This window comes from Suricata suricatta, chromosome 3 (genome assembly GCF_006229205.1).
Source record: "Suricata suricatta isolate VVHF042 chromosome 3, meerkat_22Aug2017_6uvM2_HiC, whole genome shotgun sequence".
NCBI classification, from domain to species: domain Eukaryota; kingdom Metazoa; phylum Chordata; class Mammalia; order Carnivora; family Herpestidae; genus Suricata; species Suricata suricatta.
The window spans coordinates 76,326,570-76,345,207 of NC_043702.1; positions in this window are offsets into that span (position 1 = coordinate 76,326,570).

Here is an 18,638-nt window from a genome sequence, read left to right on the forward strand (position 1 = left end):
CTACAGGTCATTCTCTGTGAAGCAGTCTGAGTGATCTTTTGAAACCATATATCAATCCGAACTTGTAACCTCTCTGCTTAAAAACCTATTTCCAGTGGCACTGCAAATAATATCAGTCTGCTGATGTTGGTTTCTAACCCGATCCCTCTCTGGTTCTCTTTCATATCTGCAACCTCCCCCACCCTGCTGTAACTTGACCAAGTCAAGCTCATTCCCAGCATAGGGATTTTTCAGTTACCCTTTCTCTGAAATGTTCTTTCACTTCATCTTCTTTCTTATACTCAAATCTAACTTATTTTTTTTAACGTTTTTTTTTTTTTTGAGAGAGAGAAGGAGAGAGAGACAGCGTGAGCAGGGGAGAGTCAGAGAGAGAGGGAGACACAGAATCTGAAGACAGTCTCCAGGCTCTGAGCTAGCCATAAGCACAGAGCCCGACTCGGGGCTTGAACCCACGAACTGTGAGATCATGACCTGAGAAGAAGTTGGATGCATAACTGACTGAGCCACTCAGGCACCCCTCAAATCTCAACTTCATTACTAGTGTCTTAATGAGGTCTTTGTTTCTCAATCTACAGTAGTCTCTTGTCACTTTTTTGGGGTAGGATCCTATTTTTTAACGGCCAGGTTTATTGAGATATAATTTACATGTGGAAAGTCACTTTATATAAGATATATACTCTATGGATTCTGACAAATGCGTACAACTGTATAACCACCATAATTAAGATGTAGAGCACTTTCTTCACGCCCAAAATTTCCCTCCATATAATCCTATTTTAAGTCTCTGCATTAAATGTATTGCAATCTAATATTCTTTCTTGTTTATATATTAATTTATAATTTCACTCATTTGTTCTGTTATTTGTTATGTTCTGCCAGAATATAGGTCCATGAAAGCAGGGGCCTTACCTCCTGGTTTACCTTTGTATCTACAGTGCCAACAATAGTCACCGAGATGTCGTAGACTCTGAAAAAAAATTAAATATTTGTGGAAGGAAGGAAGGAAGGGAGGGAAGAAGCAGGAGAGAAGGAAGACGCTCTTAGAGTCTCTATGTGTTTATTTGTCCCCTAGGGTATGTAATACCCCCTCTGAGATTAGTGGTGAGGACCACAGATGGTGTGGACTCTGAAAGCCCATAGCTCCATGCTGGCATCCCGTAGTGTTCAGTGTATAGATTTCCTGTTACATTTGAAGTCAGTTCACCAGTCTTCGTTAGCCTTTTCAATAGGACTGGTTTTATTTTTCCTTTTGCTATTTTCTTCAAAGTGTCACCCTCCACTGGTGCAGGGCCTCCCGGTCACTACTGTAAAGTCTTCAGGTCAGGGTGGTCACTGACCTCCCTCAGCAGCCTCCATACTATCAGGAGAGAGAAACTTCCAGGTTTCTTTTAATTCTTGCCAGTGATTGCACATGTGTCTTTCACAGGACCTGTACTATATACGGAGCAAAATAAGGAATTGTCTTTTGTCTCCTGTGTCTATGGCTCCAGTGACCCAGCAAAGTGAGCAGCTCACCTTGCTGTGAGGTTCTGGGGTTCTCATGAGGATTGGCTCCCCTCTCCAAGCCCCAGTTAGTGCTTCACCATAGCCCAGACCTCAAGGGAGTCAGGCCCCTACCAATCAGGACATCCTTTAATGATGGACCACTGTCCACAGTGATGCTCATTTACTTTTAGATTGTAGCTGTCAGGTTTTTTATGACATTCAACTGAAAACACTGTCACTACTCTCTAGGTCCCATCTCAAGGGGACTTTTTCTGCATACACTGGAGACTTTGTTTTAATTCTTAGCCAATTTGTGATGGGGACAAAGTCCAAAGCACAGATGTTTTGCTGTATGTAAAGTAGAGATATCTTAGAAAATGTGCAACACTTTACCAGGATGTTCCTTCTAACACTGTATGTAAGGAGACAAATTAGCAACAAGCATCATGTCAATAGACAAAGAAATGATTAAATAACTAGCGGTGTGGCCATATCATGGGATACTGGGAAGCAGTGCAAAGGATGAGAAGGAAGAACTCCAAGATTCAAGAGGGACATTTTAAAAAAAATCAGTACTATTGGAGTACTTACATGATAATGTAGTCATTGAGTAATTAAAATTAAATTAATATAGAAATGTTAAAAAAAACAAAATTTATTGGATCTGTTATCTAGTTTGATACCTGGCAGAGAGCTCGGGGAAACTCTTTCTAACACTCTTAGGTACAGGGTACATCCTCAATGCAGAAACACAGGCCCAGGGACATTAAACTGACTTGGCTTATCAAGGTCATATTTATCAGAATCTGGACTAAGACCCAAGTCTGTTGATTCTTGTTCACACATTGTTAATAAAGTTGATGTGTGGGAATTTTTTTCCCTTTCTTTATACCGATCTAATATGCTGTCACTGCTCTGAGATATTGATGGCCTTAGGATCAAGGGGAGTCTGGCACATATATCATGCTTGAAAAGGAAGATAATATTACCTATAATGGGGCTGAAACATGGTAGCTAATCACAATAAACTCACTACCAGTTGGATTCTTTAAATAAAGAACTATCTTTAAACACTGTTAGTATTTGGATGAGAGAATGTTCCTAGGGCCAAAATGTTCCAAGCAAAGAGAAGCATACACATGGAAGTTCAGAAACTGAAACAGCCAATTCCTCTGGAGAACAGCAAGTTCTTTAGCATAGCTGGGGAAGGGAGCGTAGGAGGACAGGGAAGTGGTCAAGAGGAGGCCAGAGGGGGAGAACAAGCCAAGTCTCTGCAATCCTGAAGAGTTTGAATGCTCTTCAGGAAGTAGAGGACAGTTGTTAAGGGCCAGGAAACTGCCTACAACATGTTTCTTTCTGTAATTACTTCAACCTGCAAGAATCTTTTCAGGAGACCCCTTGTTTATAAACTTCTATGGCTTCCCAGACCAGTTAAGTGCATTTATCTGAGAGATTTAAGGACAACAATTTGTTTTAAAGAAAGGGACCTTTTAATCTAATGGCAAAGTGTGTGTGTGTCTGTATTACCATATATTTGCTGTACCTTGCCATCAGGTGTTATTGGGAGAATAGATAAATTAAAATAAATACACACATACACAGAAACTTATACATATTTTTATTTGTTTATAATGTTTATTTTGAGAGGAGACAGAGAGAGAGAGTGAGGGTGAGAGAGAGAGAGAGAGAGAGAGAGAGAGAGAGAGAGAGAGAGAGAGAACATGAGCGGAGGAGGGGCAGAGAGAGAGAGGTAGAGAGAGAATTCCAAGCAGGCTTTGTGACATCAGCACAGAGCTTGCTCAGTCTCAAGAAATGTGAGATCATGACCTGAGCCAAAATCAAGAGCCTGGTGCTTAACCGACTAAGCCACCCAGGCATCCCCAAGTACATATTTTAAGAATAATTGATGGGACACCTGGGTGGCTCAGTTGGTTAAGTGTCAGACACTTCATTTTGACTCAGGTTATGATCTCATGGTTTCTGAGATCGAGCCCCATGCTTGGAATTCTTTCTGTCTCTCTCTCCTCTGCCCCTCCCCTTCTTGTTCTCTCTCTATCCCTCTCAAAATAAATATCTTTAAAAATTAAAAAATAGGGGCGCCTGGGTGGCTCAGTCGGTTAAGCCTCCAACTTTGGCTCAGGTCAGATCTCACGGTCGCGGGTTCAAGCCCCACGTCAGGCTCTGTGCTGACAGCTAGCGCAGAGCCTGGGGCCTGCTTCCAGTTCTGTGTCTCCTTCTCTCTCTGCCCCTCCCCCTCTCATGCTCTGTCTCTCTCTGTATCAAAAATAAATAAAACATTAAAAAAAATTAAAAAATAAAAATAATTGTTTACCCATGCTTTAAAAGCACATGGGTATCCAATGCATACCATTAATTTTAAGTCTCCTCCTAGAAATAGATTATAGTCCTTAAATCTCTCTTATATAGAAATTCCACAGCTGCTACAAAACAAAAAATTCAAAAATAGTATATTCATAGAAGGACTAAAACCAGGAAAAAAAGCCATCATCAAGCAGAAATTTAAAAAAATTCTGAATAGAAACAGATGTGGTTAGCTAAGTAGAGGAAAATGCATTAAAAGGAAAGTATTTCTACAAAGGTGGGATTAGTTCCAGGATTGCTCTGAATGCATAGCAATGTCTGTAACAAATAGAAAAGGTCCCTCCAGCAATCATTAGTGTGACTGGGGAAGCATCCAGAATTCTCAACTAAGCCAACTCTGTTCTGACCAGAGGAAGGCAGCAGGACTATTCCTGCCTCCCTAGAGCAGTGGAGGCTGGCACTTGGGCCCTGGGTAACTTTTTACCCTCAGAAGGGAAGAGGAACTGGTATTTACAGAAGATAAGCTATGTAACATCTCAATAGATATTGGATTCTACCCCTTCCCAGCAATAACTGGTACAGACTTGTTTAACAACCATCAAACAAGAACAGAATATTATGGAAGAGAACCAGTGAATGATGACGGTAATAAGAATGATCATTGAAATGAAAACTCAATAGGTGAGCTGAATAGAAGAATTGACAGAATAAACGTTAGAGAGTTGAAAAGAGAAATTATCTCAGAGCCCAATGCAAAAGGACAGAAATATGAAAAGTATGAGAAACATTGAGGCATGATTTATATATAGCTCTATAGCTTCCACACTTACCTAGGTAGATCCTAAAACAATGAAGTTGAATATGTTCTCGTGTGCTTATTGGTCATTTGTGTTTCTAGTTCTGGAACTCCTTTCTTTATGCTAGGCTGACCCACTAGAGCTGGTCAAGTTTTAAGGATTGACAAGAAGGGTAACTGAGACTTGGTTGAGGTTACCTCTCCCCAAGGTTAAGGACACAGCGTTGCAGACTTGCTTCTTTCTGGTGCTCCTTATGGCTATGGAAGCATGCCCAAGATTTAACAATCTGGGCTACCTGTAAGAATGTGGAATTCCTCAGAATAGGATATCCCAGTTCATGAGCCTTTTATCCCTTTTTGGCTTGGGGAGAAGGAAATTAAGGTCAGAAATATCAACACTCAGGAATTCATCTCATGATCATACAAGAGATTTCAAGTATCACAATGATGTATGTTTCACAGGGTTCGTAAGTTCAAGCCCTACACCACGCTCTGTGCTGAAACTGCAGAGCCTGCTTGGGATTCTTTCTCTCCCCTGCTCAAGTTCATGCTCTCTCTCAAAATTAACGAACGAACGAACTTAAAAAAACTCTTTCTTTCTCTTAGACTTTTTTTTTCAAGAGTTCATCCTTTTGATAACAACATTTTCTGAATCAAAAATGAATTCACAGCATATCATTGACACATGTTAAGTCTTGTTTGAAAACAACCCTGTTCTGCAAAAGTTCTGCCACAAACATAATTGCGATTCCATTAAATTCATAGGTGTGGCTTGAAAAAGAGAACCTTTAACCTGCGAAGCATAACAATGATCATAATAATGATAATTTGTGTGAGAGAAAGTATGGTACTGGGGAGAAAACCGATTCCAAGTCAGATAAATTAGCTTAGTGACCCTGAGCATGTTGCCTTCTCTCACCAAACTTCAGTCCTCTTGTCTGAAAATGTGGGTACATATGCTCTTTGAAGGATTCTTGTGAGTGTGCTGACATATAAGAATGCCTTCCAGTATCAGGTACACAACCCATACCCCGTGATGCTAATTCCCTTGACGCTTAATGGCACATTTTTCAAAGAAGTTATCATCAAGGATTACACTGGGGTATCACAATCCAGATAACATTCTTAATTTTGGGAAATTAGTTAGGGTCTACAACAACTAGCCCCTGAAGATTTTATTTGTGAATTAGAATAAAACGTGAATCCATAGTTTAAAAGGTCTTCCATTTAAGTTGTCATTATGCTTACATCTCTCCCCCTCCCCAAAAGAGCAGGGAGAAGGTGGCAGCAAGATTGCAAACTTGGCAACTGAGTAACTTCAAATTCCTTCTCCCTCCCTTGTTCCCACGTCCTGCTCTCCTACTCTCCCTGCTTCCCCCTTTCCCCTCTTCCTTGGCCTCCCCTTCTTCTCTTCTGCTTGTTCTCTTTCTCTCTCTGTCTCCTCATATATTCACACACAGATACACACACATAGACACACACACAGACACAGACATGCACACACACACACACACACACACACACACACACACTGCTTGAGGAAATAGAGAGGGAAGCTATTCCAAGAGACAGTAATACGTTTAGGGACTCTCCAAGTGGACTTTCCTCTCTTTCCCTTCTCAGTTTTTATCCTTCCTAGCAAGTCAGAAATGTGCATGGCAGGATGTGAGCGGTGGGGGTGTCCTGAAGGGCACTCTACTCGGACCACTGGCTGGTCCCCTTCTTTGTCAGAGATTCTCCAAATAAGAAGAGATGGGCGGATCGAAGAAGAAGCTTTTGAAGGAGGAGAGAGAAAACCCGTGTGACCTGGGAGAGGAGGCGAGGAGGCTCAGAAAGCCTGCAGACATGGCTGTTCCTTTTCCTTAGTGAACACCGCTTACTGCCAGCTGCTGCCTGCTGCATTCACATCTTGCCATTTTTTAAAATGCCAAATTCTCATTTCTGTCCTCTTCCTGGTGTGCTTGTGAATGAATGGTTATAGAAGTTCATTTGTAAAAGTGGCAAACATTACTCCTTTATTAAAATTGAACTTTTCTCAAAATAGTCAATGTAGTTACTATAAAGGAAATATAATGAACACCTCAGGCCCATCCTTCCACTCCTTGCTACCTTGGTTGTCCTTTTGCATGGGATGAGTTCCACTTTATTTTCATAATTATTTGTCTCTATGTCAGTCTTGTTGTTTTACCTTTTTTTTTTTTTTGTGCCGGACTAGGGTTTTTCGGTGGCTGGTGAGAGGCAATTGCTTACCCTCTCTCTACATTATGGCTTTAAAAGCAATATTCATCTAACTAAAAAGCAGATGATTTTCTCTTCGTGTTGTCCATTGGTTTTCAAACGATGAGAGTTTGTCTTCCCTCCCCATGTACATCAGAAGTTTCACTGTTAATGAAAAAGCCTTGCTTTTTCATGTCTCTTTATGTTTGTGTAGTGATGTATAATTCAGAAGATGAGTGACTATTCCTGGCATTACACATTGTCATGTGAAGTTTTATGACTTCAAAGTGCTATCTTTTATGATGTGATCTTTACTTCTCTTGAACAATTAATCACTTGAATCATTTCTGCCTCTCTGTTGCCACAGCACATGGGACACATTATGATATCCTTGTGCTTATCTTTCTCCTCCATGTAGACCGTGATGGGTATGAATGATTTAAGGGCTTTTAACATGTAATACCAGCTAGTCCTCTAGGCAGGTCTGCGCTAATGTATAAACCGTCTTCAGTATGAGTTTCATGTCACCTCTATTCCAACAAACACTGGATAGCACAATTTTTTAAATTTTTGCTAACTGAGTAGAGCAGAATTGGCATCTCCTTATCATTTAAATTTACACCACATTGATTACTTTTGAGATGATACATTGAGTCATATGTTTTATATAGTAATGGCTGTTTGTGTTTTGAACTAATCCTATTTTAAAGTTGATCCAATTCTGTTATTTTATTATGATGTGCACCACCCATCCCAAACCTCCTACCCCATCCTTTTCAGCACTTCTGGGGATTATGATGCTTATTTCGCAAAACATTGCACTATGGTAATCTGATGAAATTACTTCATGGGAAGATACTATTAAAGCCATAACATTTCCCTGGAAAATGGTAGCGCTGAATCAGTTCTTCATAGTTATCTCTGCCCAGTCAGTCACACTACTTCTGAATTACACATCACTACCAGTAAGTCCAATAAAAATTTATTCCAGATGACCTATCACTAATAAATCTGGAGAAAATTTGAAAAGTCCCTGGGAGTCAGTGGAAAATTGTTTTTCTTATGCTAGTAAAATTTTATAATACATTTTGTATATTTGTGTTGAAGAATCTTATCAAGGAAAGAGGAAAAGGATTTAAGAAATGGCTTGTTAGGGAGTTTTTCAATGTTTGATTTCATGTGAATTGTAATAGTGCCCTCTTAATGGCAATAATGATGATCAAACTAACAATACCAGTATAGCTAAGATATATTGAGTGTTTAAAAGGTGATGAGCATTATTCTACAGGTTTTACACATTTTAACAGATTTAGTCTTTATTACTTACCCTACTTGTCTCCACCCCACTCAGTTTCCGGAAGGCTGAGGTTTATATACAACATTATTGCAGTCACTTGCCATCTGGCCTTCTGGGTGTCTGGCCAGTGGGAAGAATGAGCAGGAGATTGGAGGGAGGCAGGAGGAGAGAGGTTGGGGCATATATTTCCTGGCCGCCTTCCTGCCAGTTTGGGGCAGTTGTCTGTTTCCTCTACTAAAGGATGTGCCCTTGTCCTGTGGCGCTCTGCATGCAGCTACGCTCTGGGTGTTGGTAACTTGTTCCCCACTGTGTGTCTCTCGTGATATTGGTGCTCTCCCCAAACCTTTATAGCCAGTCCTTTTGTTAAACCTCCACCATTATCCTCCTGGGGTTCACCATCTCTTTCCTGCCAGGATCCTGGTTGATACATTTGATTGATAATTTATAGAATTCTCAGAAAGAATCCTCCTCAGAATCTTAATGCCATCTCTTCATTGCTTCAAGCTTCTAGTGTTGTTGAGAACTCTGATAATATTTTGATCCCTGAATTTCTATCTTTCCAACCCGGGATCTTATTAAATCTTCTCTTTGTCCCTGGTATTGAGAAATTATACAAAGTTGTCTTTCTTTTTTATTTAGAAAAAAAATTTTTTTGTTGTTGGGGCACCTGGATGGCTCAGTTGGTTAAGCGTCTGACTTAGGCTCAGGTCATGATCTCATGGTTCTCAAATTTGAGCCCACATCAGGCTCTGTGCTAACAGCATGGAGCTTGCTTGAGTCCTCTATCTCCCTCTCTCTCTTTGCGCCTCCCCCACTCATGCACATATGCATGTGCTTACACACACTCTGTCTCTCTGAAAAATAAACATTAAAAAAAGAAATTATTTATTAAACATTTTTTGTTTTATTTAATTTATTTAATTTATTTTTTAAAGTAGTCTCCACACCCAATGTGGGGCTTGAACTCATGACCCCAATATCAAGAGTTACACACTCTACCAACTGAACCAGCCAGGCATACCTGTGTCTTTCATGAGAAACTTTTTCCACCATGATATTGGACAAGGGGTTCTAAGAATCTGGAGGTTTATGGTCTTGTGTACAGAATTTTTCTTTTTCTTTTTTTTAAGTTTATTCATTTTGAGAGAGAGAGAAAGAGAAAGCATGAGTGGGGAAGGGGCTGAGAGAGAGGGAGAGAGAGAATCCCAAGCAGGCTTCATGCCACCATCAGTGCAGAACCCAATGGGGGGCTGTGAGATCATGACTTGAGCTGAAACCAAGAGTCAGATGCTCAACTGGATGAGTCACCCAAGTGCCCTGGGAATTTTTCTTGATTATTTTATTTCTGATTTTCTCCTCTGTGTTTCCCAAGTTCTCTCTTTCTAGCATTGATATTACTGTGGATTAGATGTTGGAACTTCCTGTTTTAACCTCTAGATTTCCTGATTTTTTTTTCTTGTCTCGTACATTTCTTTGTCTTTTTTGTTTACTTTCTGAGAGATCTACCTCACTTTACCTTTCGGCACTTCTACTGAGCTTTTCATTTCTACCATCAATCTTTTTTTTTTTTAATTTCCAAGGTCATTTTTTTTCTCCTGGAATAAACCATTTTAAAAATTAGTATTTATATTTCATGGATATAATAGCTCCTTTAAACTGTATGAGGATAGTACATAGTTATGTTTGATTTTGAAGTTTTCTTTTCCCTGCTTGGTCTCTATTTCTTCCAAGTTCCTTTTGTTATTTGTTTTCATCATTCTTGTTCATAGCAAATGCTTCCTCAGTTTCTGGCAACCCTTGAATGTTTGTTCTATTTAAAAACTGGAAGTAAAAACATGAATGGAAGCCCCAGTGCATGTGTGAGTCTTGTAGGTCATGATCCGGTTTGGTATATTATTGGGAAACCCATCAATGTCAGTGTCTTTAGGCCTGAGCTCTTAGATTGGTCCTGTTTTCCTATAAGGATCTTCCAGTGACTTGTCTGGAAGGAATAGCCTGGCTGCCATATCTGGAGGCTGCGTGGGGAAAGAAGACAAGGCCTCATCATTCATTATGGAAGTATCCACTTAATCCCCTGTCTTCAGTACATTGCTTCCACTCTCCATTATAACTGATTTTGTCCTGTCCAGTGATCCTCTATTCTGCCCCCTTGATAGAAAACAAACAGACAAATAAATAAAAAACACATTCCAGTCTTCTATAGCGGGGAGGGGAAGAGCAGTAGCCAAATTGATCAGGATTAGGATGTGGATCTGGGAGTTATGATGATTCCTCAACACACTTTCATCCATCCTCACATTTTTACCACTTTTACAAGTATACGTATGGTGCTATCAATTACTGAGTTTTTTTCTTTTTTCTCTACAATGTAATTTTACTTCTCAGATTCCTTCACTACGAGGATGGGATTTAGCTTTCTTTCTTACTTTCTTAATTATTTTTATTTATTTTTGAGAAAGAGAGAGAACATGAGCAGGGCGGGACAGAGAGAGAGGGAGACAGAGAATTCGAAGCAGGCTCTAGGCTCTGAGCTGTCAGGACAGAGCCCAACGCAGGACTCAAACTTGTGAACTCCGAGATCATGACCTGAGCCAAAGTCCAACGCGTAACTACCTGAGCGCCCCGGATTTAGCTTTTTTGTGCTGCTAAGGGAGCTGCTACTTTCACATCTGTTTTCTTGCTTCCAAAATTTTCATATTAGATAAAGATCTTCTTTTTAAGCTTACTTATTTTGAGAGGGGAGGGCAGAGAGAGAGAGCGAGAGAGAGAGAGTCTGTGCACCCTGGGAGGGGCAGAGAAAGGGAAAGAGAGTCTTGAGTGGGTTCTGCATGGTTAGTGTAGAGCCCAACATGGGGCTCAGTCTCATGAACCTGAGATCATGACCTGAGTGGAAATCAGGAGTTGGATGCTTAACTGACTGAGCCATCCAGGGTTCACTGAAGATCTTCTAAAATATATCATATAATGTTCTTTTAGAGAAATTTTAGGAGAGACATAATATTAAAGTGTTTGTTAAATCTGCCAACTTTACCTATTCTTAAATTATAACTTCTTCTGGCTGAAGAAAAGAGATCTTAAAATAGCCTGTTCTTTGCCTTCTATATACATTATTTATTTGCAAAATTTTTTTTAAATTTTTCATTGAAATTTAGTTAACATACAGTATTCTGTTAGTTTTAGGTGTACAACATAGTGATTTGGCAGTTCTATACATTACAAAATGCTCTCCTTGATAAGTGTAATTACCATCTATCACCATACAAAGTTATTACAATAGTATTGATAATATTCCCTATGCTGTATTTTTCATCCTCAAGACTGAGTTATTTGATTTTGTTTTATGTTTTTTTGTGTAACTGCCTTATTTTAAATTTTAAAAGTTTGATGTTTATTTTTGAAAGAGAGAGAGAGAGCAGGAGCAAGGGAGGGGCAGAGAGAGAGAGAGAGAGGCAGACAGAGGAGCTAAAGCAGGATCTGCGCTGACAGGAGAGAGCCCAATGTAGGGCTCAAACCCATGAATGGTGAGATCATGACCTGAGACAAATTCGGACACTTAATGGACTGAGCCACTCACATGCCCTTTACTGTCTTATTTTAAAACTGGTGATTTGTATCTCTTAATTCCCTTCATCTATTTTGCCCAACCCCTCCTCCTCACAGCAACCACCAGCTTGTTCTTTGTTATGAATCTGTTTTTATTTTTGTTTGTTTGTTCATTTCTTATATACTTCTCTATACACTAGAGCACCCCCTTCCCCTATATTCGGCTTCTTGTTGATTGCTAGTGAAACAAGACCGTTACATAATTGTTGAGATCGGTAAGATATATTATTCTTCGAGGGACATGAGTAATATTGTGAAAAATCAGAGGTAACTCAAAAATTGTGCTATGATACTGCTATTCAAGCACCGTATTAGCAAGTTAATAATGGGTCCATAGCTGGGCTAGATAATTTTGCCCTTGGTCATGGCCACCAAGGAAATTGGCATTTTGTTTTAACATTCTCATTTACTCATTGAATAATCTCTTAATACGTTCATTTCCAGTGGGAAGTAGTAGCCAACTTGACCTTGACAGATTCAGAAAGCATATGACTTTGGACCCTCCTATTGGACACTCTGTCCTGTACTTTGTCATGAAAGTTGTAGGAACAGATGTAGCCAGATTTATCATAGAGGCAGAGGCCTTGTTGTCTTGGGTGCCTGTTGCTGGGGTTCTGTTGCTCAACCTGGTCATACAGTCCTCCCTGAGGTTATTCCCACTTCCCAAGCCTGGCCATCTGGCCTCTCATCAATTCAGCCAGCCCTGATGTCCTTCTAATAAATTGCTTTTTTGCTTAAGGATAGCCAGTGATGTTTCAGCTGCTTGCAAACAAAAGCCCTGACTGATAAACACAGCAAACATAGGAAGGCAATTTGCAAGTGCAACAGGAGGGTGGGCAGCTAGAATGTATAGATACAAATTCAACAGTTCTTCAGAAAATAAATTTAAAATGCTTGCCCCTTTAGGAATGGATTACCGGTATCCTTTCTCAATGAAAACAATGGTGGAGATTTTACAATCTCTGCTGCTTATAGTTTAAGAGTATGTCAATGCTTACTTCTGTGTCTCTTAAATCCCATGTTTGTTTAATCAGAGCCAAAGGGAATGACTCACTAATGAGCACCAGATTTGTCTTTGTCTAAAATGCTAAGAAAGTAGTTTAGTAATATTTGGGAGCAATCCCTGAAAACAACACCACAAATCTAAAAGAGAGTAATAAATTAGGTTGGAAATTAAGTAGATTTTCAGGCCATCAATATTATATCATGTCTATATAATCAGATAAATCTATAGGTTTGATTTCACTAATGGTAGGAGTTATGTGATGGGTTTAGTGATCTAACACACACACAAAACATATCTTAAAATATCATAAATACTACAGAAGATGTCTGAAACATGCTTATTATAAAATAATTTCAAATAATGCAGAAATATAAAGTGAAGGGTGCTTGGGTGGCTCAATGGGTTGAGTGTCCAAATCTTGGTTTTGCTCAGGTCATGATCTCCCAAGGTCTTGGGATCAAATGCTGCATTGGCCTCTGCACTGAGTGGAGCCTGCTTAATATTCTCTCTCTCTCTCTCTCTCTCTCTCTCTCTCTCTCTTTCTCTCTCTCTCTCTCCCACTCCTCCACTCGTGCTTTCTCTAAAATAATGTAAATAAATAAATAAATATAAACTGAGGCCTATAAGGCTTCTTTCCTACACCTTACCCTCCTCAATCTGTCCCCCATGCCATTCCTTCCCTGTACATAACCTCTGTTAACAGATGTATGTGTTCTTCCCAACCTAGCAATGACTTTTTGTTCCTACATATCTCTATGCACATTTATAGATCTGCATTTGTATATATTTGTAGCATTATACATTTTCCTCTGTGACAAGCTTTTTTTTTGTTTATCCAGTATTAGAGATCTTTTCATGTTAACACATATAGATCTCCTTCATCTTTTTTAAAGATTACATGGTATTATATAATATGGTGTTAAACACAATTAACTTGGTGTTTCCCACATTTATGAAAATAGGTTGGATTTTTCTTTATTTTAAATAATGCTAATATGAACATCCTATATTATATATTTCTATATGCATTTAAATATCCTGTATGATAAACAATTCCCAGAAGTAGAATTGTTGGTTAATGACTATACATGTTTGATATGAATGATCATGCCCCCCAGAAGTTTCCTATGACTTTAATTGGTACTTCTATGCTTACGAGAGCATTTGAACATCTTTCCTCATGTCTTTGTTGTGAAATTGCCTGTTTAATAAATTGGACATCACCAAAATGAAAAAAAACCAAAAGCCTGTGCTTTTTGAAAAATTCTGTTTTGGGGCACCTGGGCTCATTCAGTTGGGTCTCTATTCCAGCTTAGGTCATGATCCCAGGGATCAGGCCCTGTGTCAGGCTCCCTGATGAACGTGGAACCTGCTTGGGATTTTCTCTTCCTCTCTCTCTCTCTCTCTCTCTCTCTCTCCTTCTGCTTCTCTCACCCACTCTTTCTAAAAAAAGATTCTGTTTATAGGATGAAAAACTAGAAGAAAACTTTGAAATCCATAGATCTGACAAAGGACTAATATCTAGAATACATAAGAAAGTCTCAAAACTCAACAGTAAAAAAACAAATAATCCAGCTAGAACATGGGGAAAATACATAAACAGAATGCATAACTCACTGAACAAAGTACACAGTTGGCAAACAAGAACATCAAAAAGATACTAGGCATCCTTAGCCATTAGAGAATGCAAAATTAAAACCATACAATGAGATATCACTGTACAACTATCAGAGGGTCTACAATTAAAAATAAGACAACACCAGATGCTCATGAGAATGCAGATAAACTGGAACACTTATACATTAATAGTAGGCATATAAAATGGTACGCAGAATGATAGCTTCTTATAAAACTAAACATGCAAAAGACAATCCTCAGAATAGGAGAAAATATTTGCAAATCATGTATTTGTTAAGGGTCTAGTGTCCAAAAAATATACAGAATTCCTACAACTCATCAATAAAAAGACACCCCAATTTAAAAACTGAGAAAAGGATGTAAATAGACATTTTTCCAAAGAAGATACACAAGTGGCCAATAAGCACATGGAAAGATGCTCAGTATCGTTAGTTAACAGGGAAATACAAACCCAAACTACAATGAGATATCACTTCACATCCACCAGAATGGCCAGAAACAAAAATTCAAGTAATAACTAGTGTTGATAAGGATGTGGAGAAATCAAAACCTCCATACACAGCTGGTAGGAATGTCAAATGGTACAGCCACTTTGGAAAATAGTCTGGAAGTTTCTCAAAAATTTAAATATGGTACCATATGTCCCAGCAGTTATAGTTCAAATATTCCTAAGATGCCCAAACACAACTTGTACATGAATATTCATAGCAGCATTACGCAAAATGGCAAAAAGTAGAAGCAACCCAAATGTCTACCAACTGATGAATGGATCACAAAATGTGGTATATCTATATAATGGAATATTTTTCAGCCATAAAAAGAAACAGAGTACTGATATATGTTAGAACATGAATGAACCTTGAAAACATCATGCTCAGTGAAAGAAGCCAGTCACAGAAACTACATACTATATGATTACATTTATATGAAATGTTCAGAAAGGGCAAATGTATAAAGACAGAAATTACATTACTGGTTGTTTGTTTAGGATTGGAGTGTTGGGGAAATAAGGGAATAGCTCAGGGGTTTGGGGTATTTTTTTTGAGGTGATGAAAGTGTTTTAAAATTAATTGTAGTAATGGTTACCTGAGTCCTGATACAAGAGTGCTGATGCATAGGAGCACATGTACCCCAATGTTCATAGCAGCACTGTCAACAGTAGCCAAATCATGGAAACAGACTAAATGTCCATCAATTGATGAAAGAATCAAGAAGATGTGGTTTATCCATACAATGGAATACTACATGGCAATGAGAAAGAATGAAATATGGCCATTTGTAGCAACATGGATGGACCTCGAGGGTGTGATGCTAAGTGAAGTAAGTCAGGCAGAGAAGGACAGATACTGTATGTTTTCACTCGTATGTGGAACAGGAGAAACTAAACAGAGGACCATGGGGGAAAAGAAGAGGAAAAAATAGTTAAGTAGAAGGAGGGAGGTAAACCATAAGAGACTCTTAAATACTGAGAACATACTGAGGGTTGATGGGCAGTGGGGGAGAGGGGAAAATGGGTGATGGAGGAGGGCACTTGTTGGGATGAGCATTGGGTGTTGTATGGAAACCTACTTGACAATAAACTATATTTTTAAAAAAATGCTCTGTTGCCCTCTCCAATTCCTACTTCCAGAGTCAAGATTTTAGATTCTTTCAGTAATTTCTTTAGGTATTTGCCTCTGTATTTCTATTATAATAGGCTTATACTGCTATTTCTTAGTTTGCTCACATTTAGTTATTATGGGTTGACTTTCTACCAAGAAAGGTAAGGATTTAGCTCTCCGATTTCCTTCCTACCACTTAAAACTTCCCTATCTCCATCCTCTTAAGCCAGTAATATCAGAAATGGAGACAAATATTTGAGTTCTTATATTCTTACCACTATGTAAATACTCTTCTTTGTTGAACCAGGTAATTTGCTATGGTTAAATATCCATTTAAAAATATTTATGTATTCATTATGAGAGAGAGCGCACATGAGCAAGGGAGAGGAGCAGAGAGAGGGAGAGGGAGAGAGAATCTGAAGCAGGCTCCGTGCTCAGGACAGAGCCTGACTTGAGGCTCAATCCCATGACTGTGAGATCAGGACCTTAGCCAAAATTAAAAGTTGAACACGTAACTGACTAAACCACCCAGGTGCCCCAATATCCATTCTTGTAAAGTCTTTTTGTTTTTCTCTGAAGATAGTAAATGCCTTTTCAAAAATTTGCTTCGTTTTCTCTATGCATTGCTATTTCAGCTCTAAACTTCCCACAGAATTCCAAAATTGCTTTCACTATAGGTAAGCATATTAACTAAACTATCCAAATTTGCTTGGAGACATCCCTCCCCAAGCCCTCCCCAAGGAGGGAGCATCAGTTACCTGGCTGTGCAGGTGCCATGAGATCTGGTGCTTGAAATGCCTCTATGCCAGTCATCAATCAGTCCTTTTGTTTTCAGTCTCATCTGCTTCCTGCATTCTGAGACAGCTTGTGACTCTAATTTCTGGGTTTTTCAGGGTTTGGCAACCTAATCAGCTTGCTTCTTGGCATCCTCCTCACCCCTACTGCAGACATTTCATTTCACTTTTCTCTAGTCTGCTAAATAAGTTGTCCTGTCTGTTGTGGTGACATCCCTTGCCTGATATTATTGACTCTCCTTTGCCTGTGGATTTTTAAGGTTTTTAAAAAAAAATAATTTTTTCTTACTGTCATTTCAGTGAAGTTTTGGGTAACACCAGTGGTATACTGGTGTTTTACTTTTTCATATTTACATTTTTGTATTCTAATATAGTAAATATAAATGGTGATTGATTGCTTCCAATAATCAAGTACCTATATTCTTAGGGGGTTAGAAGACATCTGTGCCACAGTCTGCTAATTGTTCTCCACTAATTTCTGGCCAATGGAACATAAAGAATTGATTAATGCTAATTCTGCTACCTGGACCATAGTCATGGACAATGTGGATGAAAAATGAACACTAGAGAGGGCAGAGCAGCAAGATAGAAAATCCGAATCCTTGACACTGTGGTACTGTCACATCCTTATGCTTGGAAAATGATGTTGGAGAGAAATTAACTTTAATGTCTATTTTGTACAAATTTTTCTTACTGCTTTGTGTTTGTTTGATTGGGTTACTGCCACTAAACCTGTATCTTACATAATAAACAATATTTTCTTAAGGAAGTCAAGAATATGAGAATAGTCATAAAGAGGAAGGGTGAAAAAGAAAGGAAAAAGGGAAAAAGAACTTATGAAGAATAACCTTTTCCTTTGAGTCATTTAATATTTCTTTTTTAAAAGATTTTTAAATTAAATTAAATCTTAATTTTAATTTTAACTTTTTTTTGAAAGAGAGAGAGATCATGAATGGGGGACAGGGGCAGAGGGAGAGAGAGAATCTTAAGCAGAATCCATGCCCAGCATGGAGCCTGACGTGGGACTCCATCTCATGACCCGAGGATTATGAGCTGAGCTGAAATCATGAGTCAAACACTTAACCGATTCAAATGTTTAACCAATTAAGCTGCCCGGGTGCTACCAGATTTTTTTACTTTTATGTAATCTCTATACCCAATGGGAAACTTGAACTCACAACCCTAATATCAAGAGTTACGCTCTATCAACTGAGCAAGCCAGGTGCCTTGAGAAATTTTATATTTCATTAAAACAAAGCATTCATTTTTTAAAGATTTAGAGTGGAAAAATTCTTATTCTGCTTTTGGAACCCTTTCAAAAAAGATCTTCTATGTATCATTATGTATCATATAATATTAATTTTTTAATATGAAAAATAATATTATGCTCCACTTGGTAGTTGACTAATCTTAGGTTTATTTTTTTATTACTAGTGAAAAATGGAATGATTTCTTACATTACATTTTAGTCAGACATGATATCATGCAGATTGTTGCATTTTAAAATACAGCTTTTCTCTGGTGATTCAACATCTTTCTCATTTATTTCTTTAGGATGTCTAGATTCTTGGGTTGGAAGAAGATGATGTTAGACTAATATGTTTTATTTAACATTGACTAAAAGAGTTCAGAATGTCGTTATTATATTTCTTTCCTTAGCTCATTATAATTCAGTAAAACTACCTGAGATTCATCTATGTTTTTCTGTGTATTCATGGTTTATATATTTTTTAGAATTACTGAGTAATATTCCATTGTTTGAATATACTACTTTTAAAATCTATTTTTCCAGCAGATAATTATGGTAGGCAGCTCCTGTCATGCTTCCCAGTGATCCTCACCACATCTTTCTAGTCATACCCTTAAGGAATCCCCTCCC